This window comes from Penaeus japonicus, unplaced genomic scaffold (assembly GCF_977035675.1).
Source record: "Penaeus japonicus unplaced genomic scaffold, GWHDUDI00000001_assembly GWHDUDI00000023, whole genome shotgun sequence".
NCBI lineage: Eukaryota > Metazoa > Arthropoda > Malacostraca > Decapoda > Penaeidae > Penaeus > Penaeus japonicus.
The window spans coordinates 33,274,672-33,282,171 of record NW_028234425.1 but is presented as its reverse complement, the minus strand read 5'-3'; the positions used below and the strand labels follow the sequence as shown (position 1 = coordinate 33,282,171).

At 45.2% G+C, this 7,500-nt stretch overlaps 1 protein-coding gene across 2 annotated transcripts in view; it reads right to left on the bottom strand.

Moving 5' to 3' along the window:
- The window catches only part of LOC122255852 (uncharacterized), a 142,918-nt gene that overhangs the window by 25,275 nt on the left and 110,143 nt on the right, over nt 1-7,500 (bottom strand). The window lies entirely within an intron of this gene.

The window sequence follows — 7,500 nt, the reverse complement described above, 5'->3', positions numbered from 1 at the left end:
CCTTCCCCCTCCCCCCATCAAAGGATACACCATCCCCCCTCCCCCCATCAAAGGATACCCCCCTTCCTTCATCAAAGAATACCCCCTCCCTTCCCCCTCCCCCCTCAGCCACAGTGCAAAGGCAACGTTATACATCGAGGAGGATCTAGCTGGTGATTGGATGACGTCATACAATATTCACGCGAATTACCCTGTTCCTTCGTGTCGTCTTCCCTCCCAACTGCCTGCCTCCCTCAGGGGTCGTGGTGTTGATGGACGCGAGGGAGAGGGCGAAGAGAGGGGGAGGGAGAGGAGGAGGAGGAGGAGGAGGGGGAGGGGGAGGGGGAGGGAGGAGTAGGATGGGGAGGATGGGGAGGAGGTGGTGGAGGAGGGGGAGGGGGGAGGGAGTAGATAAGGGAGGAGGAGGGGAGGAGAAGGAGGAGGAAAAGGGAGAGGAGGGAAGAGGTGGTAGAGGGGGAGGAGCAGGAGGAGGAGGAGGAGGAGGAGGAGGAAAGAAAGAGGGAGAGAGGGAAGAGAGACAGCGAGAAAGAGGGAACGGGACATTGAAAGATGGAGATGAAGATGTAGATGGAAGGGGAGGAGGAAGTGTGAGGAAGAAGATGGAATCGAGGGGAAGGGAGATGAAAGTGAAGAGGAGGGGATGGAAACGGAAAAAGGAGGGAGGAGGAGAAGGCGATGATAAAGATACATAGGAAGAAGGGACAGCACATGGAAAAAAAATCGAGGCAGGATGGAAATGGGGGTCTCGGATAATCGCTAATGTCGGAGCGATGATGGGAATAACACTAATGTCGTGATTTATTTCGCTATGTCACTTACAGCAACAAAAATAATGGTGATGTTCGTTACAATTAAGATAACATTCGCACTTCGTAACTTCGCACTGCCGTAATACTGAAATAAATATTTCTTATTAATAGTAATGTTGCCGGATAACAATGAAAGTATTCTTTATGTAAATGGTACAGAAGAGGTTGGAGATAAGAAATAATTAGATTATCATAATGATTATCATTATTACTATTATCATCATCCCTATCATTATTATTATTATTATTATGATGATGATAATAATAATAATGATAATAATAATAATAATGATCATAAAAGATAATGATAATCTTTATAATAACAATAATAACAATGAATAAACTACAATAATAGCAACAACAACAACAATAATAACAAAAAAACAATAGCTACAATAATGACATTACCAAAAATTACAACAAGAATATAAAACACAAAAACAACAACAAAAATACTAATAACAACTACAGCAAATAACTGCGTTTATTCTCATCGAAGTAGAACGTTATATAAAGTGGCTCAAGCTTAACAGAAGGAAATGACATTGAACTTCAAATAACGGAGGAAAACAGTTGACATCGAACATCAGTTCTTGTAACTTCCAAAATTTGCAAACTAAAAACCCAGTGACTGAACAAAAGCTTCGCGGCGGAGGCGGAAGACACACAGATCGGCCTGCCAGTTCACGCCTGTGGCCTAGCGCGGTCTAGGCCTTGTAAAAGCGCCATAATTCACTCTCGTATAGCTTAAATACATTCCGGGTTTGTTCTTGCGAATGCCTATGCAAATTTGCGATACTAATTGTATATCTCTCTATGGCTTTTGTTTCTATTGAATTAGAGGGCGCTTTCAGCTTCCGTATTAATCCGCTTCTCGTATGCGAACGAATAACTTTCCGTCTTGCACAACTTCGAAACTTCCACGTCGGGTTTCGCTCACTTGGCCAGACCGCATATGCGTTGTCTGAGCGTTCATCAAGACGATTACCGAGAGTCTGCAGCGCCATCTCGCGCCGCCGACGGACAGCTGAAGCCACCATCCACTGCGCCCCGAGCCAGCGCGGCCATCATCCTCGCCATCATCTTCGCGTCTCGCTATATAAACGACAGTCAAATCTCATCACAAGAATTGCTGTAACGAGGAAAGTTTATCCCCGTCCATCAGCAGAGGAAGCTGTGTAGTACGTGAGAGTAATGTGGTAGTCTCTCTCCCTCTCTCTCCCCCTCCCCCTCCCCTCCCAGTCGAGGTCGAACCGCAGAAAGGCGCACTGCATCATAACGTCCCCCAAAGTAGCCCCTTCAGCCGCGACATCACTGCCACATGGGCGCAAATTTACGACCCAGAAGATGGGTTCTCCTGAGGGTGCGTCTGGAAGCGCGGGCGGGCCGCGGGCGTGATCTATGAAGAGGCAGCGAGGGCGTGACGCTTAGTTGTGTGACTCCAGACGGAATGATTGCGTCTCGAAAGAACTCATCATTAAATTACATAAAAATGCATGACCTAACATACGAATCTAAATAATCAATCATACATCACCATTTCATCGTACATCATATCACCATCCGGGTATCATTAAAAAAAAAGTTAAGACTCCAATCTTAGAATTACCTTTAATATCCCATTGCAACACAACCAAAAAAGGAGCGTGAATTCCCGCGAAAAGAGAAGTTCGTGCAAGAGTTCTGCAACATCTTGAAGGCGGCTGGACGGCCTTTCGGGGCAGGAAATGAAACGTCTTACTCCATTTTCTCCCGAGGAAATGCTGTCGGCGAAATGGAACCTAAATCAATAATTGATTCACACCGACTCTCGCATGTCAGAATTCACCCTTCCTTATATGTGACAGTCATTCTTAACCGAACAATGAAATCGATATCGATAATATGTAATGTATCTACATATGGATGGATGGATATGTGTACGGTCACATGTATCATGTGCATTTGCAAGTGGGTGTGTGTGTGTGTGTGTGTGTGTGTGTGTGTGTGTGTGTGTGTGTGTGTGTGTGTGTGTGTGTGTGTGTGTGTGTGTGTGTGTGTGTGTGTGTATGTATGTGTGTATATGTTTATGTGTGTGTGCGTTTGTGTGTATATGTGTGTGTGTGTGCGTGTGTATGTGTGTGCGTGCGCGTACGTGCAATACCATGACCCTCAAGAACAAGTGTATCAAGCCAAGTCTCCAAAGCGTAGTATTAGGTTAACCTCATAACTTCCCCAAAGAAATTATGAAGCAAGATAAACTACCGCAAATTTCGCATTATTCTACGAAACGGACCGTAGGATGATTGTTACCCCATATTACCCTTAATTACTAATTACAAAAACAACTTCTTATCAGTCAAAGCCACCGTCCGGGCTGTTGTCCTCGCAAGGGTTGTCCCCCGTGATCTCTCGCCGCCGCCGTTGTCGTCGTCGTCGTTGTCTTCTTCTTCTTCTTCTTCTTCTTCTTCTTCTTCTTCTTCTTCCTTCTTCTTCCTTCTTCTTCCTTTTCTTTTTCTTCTTCTTTCTTCTTCTTCTTCTTCATCTACTTCTTCTCCTCCTCCTTATCTTCCACCTCCTCCTCCTGCAGCGTCACGCAGTCTCGACGACGAAACATAATTAAGCTTCGGATATTGTTCGTGTCGTTAAGGTCGCCTCATTACCGTCATTAATAACAATTATGAACCGCGTGGGCGAACGACACAGGAGAGCGCGGGGGACGAACCCACAGCTCAACCCATATCCTGATGATTCTCCATTAACTCGGAAGGAAATGAGAAGAAAGAGAGAGATGGGGGGTGGGGGTGGGGGGAGATGGGGGAATAGGAGAGCAGAAAAGAGGAGGAGAACGAAAGTGAAGATATGATTTTATTTATTTATTTATTTATTTATTTATTATTTTTTTGTGACGATGATGCTCTTGGCAGGTTGGTGATGATAATGATTGGATAACTGATAGTATGGTGATGGTTAATTAATTGAAAACTAGCAGGTTGATGATAATTATATAATCATTGACAGTATGGTGATGTTAATCTATGGAAAACTGGCAGGTTGATGATAATTATTTGATAATTGGCAGTATGGTGATGGTAATTAATTGATAACACCAACTGATATTTTTTTGACAACTGGCAGTTTATTTTATGATAATCATCTGAAATACAACAATATTATGCGAAAAAGTTACATTCAGCTATTCACCACAAAAAAGGAAATAGAGAGGGTAGAATAAATGTTAATAGCTAAAGGCAAATTTTAGAAAGAACTAAATATTCAAGCTAAAAGATGAAAAAAGTATCAGACTGCCACTACAAAAAAAGAAAAAAAGAAAAAAAAGGAGAGAATTAGCTAAAGGGATAGTGGAATGGGGTTTTCAAAGGGGAGACAAGATAAAAAAGAGTGAAAATAAAAGAAAAGCGAAATAGAAAGGGGAAAGAGACGGTGCAAGTAATGGATAGAGGGAAAGGGGGAAAGGGGCAACCACATCGCCCTTTCTTGAAGTCCCACAAAACATACCACAAACCTTGTACTGGGAAATGTCAATGGCCCGTCCAAGTAACAGCAACACAAAGCAACATGATACAAATACAGAAAAAAATATCATTTTATAATCCAATGACGAAATATGCAGACTAAAACGTGCCAGAGATCCCTCGTCTTAACACAAGTTCACGCTTGGAATACATGTTCGATGGTTCGCGAAAAGCAGCATGGTACTTGGAGATAAGTTATGCGCGTTCACATACGTGCCGCTGTGACATATCTCAGCTGCACTGGATGTGGAAGGGAGGGATAGCCACTGGAAGGGGGTGGGGGGGATTTCCACACAGAAGCGACATTTGACGATAAATATCCCGGGTTTATATGATATGAATGCACTGAGATGGAATTCGCGGTGAATAAATTTGCCTTATCTGGTGTAAAATTATTAAATTGATTCCATAACCCTTATACAAAAGGGAGGCAATATCAATTTCATCGAAAATAAATGTCAGTATCAAATTCGCGGTATCTCGCAACACAGATATACACAAACATGCAGACGCACACACACACAAATGGGACCTTCTACTTAGAGGTTCCATTTGACGTGCTTAATGAAAGTGACATGCACAGTCTTTGAAAATGATTAACAGAGCCTGACTTTCCGGGTGATTAGTGCTCCCAGATTCTCCTTCTGTCAAAAGCCACGACAAACATCAATCGAATCAGTATCGATCTTATAGGGGGACACAAAGGCACCACGTATCTTGTTAGACATAATAAACAAAGCAGAAGCTCAATTAAGAATCGCCGATTTCTCCGCTTGTTTGCACCAGATGAATACAGATTTCGTTATATGAAAGAAATCAACAAGAAATGTAGAATGGAACAAATAATAAAGCAATAAATTGGGGGGTTTTACACGGGGAAAAAAATACTTAAAAAAATAGCATTATAACTTATGGATGATGAATTAGAAGGCGAGAGTGGAGAATAATGTACAGCTAGTGGGGGATGGGCGTGATATGCGGCACCGCTTGAACTATGCGTTATTTGCGAGATAGTATAACAATCCATCCACTACTCTTGATGTTCATGCATAACGCCTGGTCGAACATCAACCTGACTGTTCATCTCTTTATAAGAATATTCATATACATAAATTAAATCCTCGTGCCATATGTCTAAGTATGGATATTCTAAATGGCATACGAAACTAAAAATAACGTAAACATAAATCACACCAACTTATGAAACAATAACTGGTTGCTGACTTTTCCCAGGCATCCCCGCCGCACAAAGGTCACGTGACCATCACGCTGACAAACGACCTATTATCGCCTCCGGTTCTGTAGTAGACGCCGTGTCCCCAGCCATCCTTCATTAACCAAGTATCGTCGTAGGCCTAATCCCTCGTCCCGAAGGATAAGAAGGCCAAGATGGAAGGATAATGTGATCAAATCCTGTATTAGAAGATTCAGTAGTCAGAGCAGAGAGCTGTTCCGACCCGCCTCTCGAGGTTCCGTCGTCGGCGGGTGATCTCGCTGTGACGGGCGGAAGAGCAAAGACAGATCGCCTGACCGTCGGTGCCTGCGTCAAGCTCCATCAACTTCGCCCGGAGATTCAGCGACGGACACCGCGGCGCATATCAGGCTAGATAGTAATCATGCACGGTCCTGGGCATCTTTCAGGCTCACGTGAAGCCGTACAAGCTTCGGCGAGGCTTAGACGGTTGTGAATTAAAGTGGCAGGGGAGACTAAAACAGATCGATAATAGTAATATCATGTCGGGACGCCCCGCTTCCCCCTGGCGACCCCTGGCAGCCCCCAACCTACCCTTCTCCTCCCTTCCCCTCGGTCTGTCCCTCTTCTAACCCCCCTTCCCCTCACTGCCCCGCGGCGCCCTCCGATAAAATGTTACCCTCGATTTAACGACCATATCCAGGGCTTCTCCTGAGGGGAAACAACCTAGTTCATTTAGCGTACGTGGGGTTTCTTGGCGGCTCCTCGTTCTCTATGCTGATTAATATGCTCATGCGAGGGGAGGAAGGGAGGGGGGGATAAAGGGGGAGGACGAGAGTGGGGGGAGAAGACGAAGATAGGGGAGGGAGAAAAGGGAGATACGACATGGAGGGAATGGGAGAAATTGGGAGAGGACGGGGAAGGGAGAGAAGACGAAGATGGGGAGGGAGAAAAGGGAGAGAGAATATGGGGGGAAAAGAGGATGAGCGAAGGGACCACGCCACCGGTGGTTCCTTCGGACGCTGGCGGGGCGGTCGGCACACAGAAGGGAATCCGTCAGTATTCACGAATATCGATCCTGCTTGCCGGTAATCGCCGACCGAGAGATACTTCAGAAAATCGGCAGACAAAGACAGGGCTGAGGAAGGGCCGACCGTCGCAGGGACTCGTGAAGGCGCTGGAAGGAGGGAAGGAGGGAGGAAGGGAGAGAAGAAGGGAGGGAGGAAGGGGGGGAGGGGAGGAGGGAGGGAGAGGAGGGAGGGAGGGGAGGAGGGAGGAAAGAGAAGGCACGGAGAAAGGAATGGAAGGAAGGAATGAGGGAGGGTGGGAGGGAATGAAGGAGGAACGGATAGAAGGAAGGAAAGAATAAGGGAGAGAGGGAGGAAGGGGGGGAAGGGGAGAGAGAAAGAGAGGATGGGAGGGAGGCGGAAAGAATAAGGAGTAAGGCGGTCGAGGGGGAGGGAGGCGGAAGGAGGGAGGAAGGGAGGCAAGGAGGATGGGAGGAAGGGAGGGAAGGAGGATGGGAGGAAGGGGGGAGGATGGGAGGGAAGGGGAGGCAGAATGAGGCTGGGGAGGAAGAGGAAGGAAGTTGGGGGGGATACAGGTTTAACTGGTGGTTATGTGTATGCATGTCTCTACACAAATTCGTTGGACTTTCTCTTTAACTTTATGGTCACATTCGAATGCACCTGAAATATATGGGTAAATGAACTGTGCGTACTATACGTATGCGTATGTGTGTTTGTCTGCGTGTGTGTGTGTGTGTGTGTGTGTGTGTGTGTGTGTGTGTGTGTGTGTGTGTGTGTGTGTGTGTGTGTGTGTGTGTGTGTGTGTGTGTGTGTGTGTGTGTGTGTTTATATGTTTATGTATGTATGTATGTATGTATGTATGTATGTATGTATGTATGTATATATATATATGTGTATATATATATATATATATATATATATATATATATACACACACATATATATATATATATATA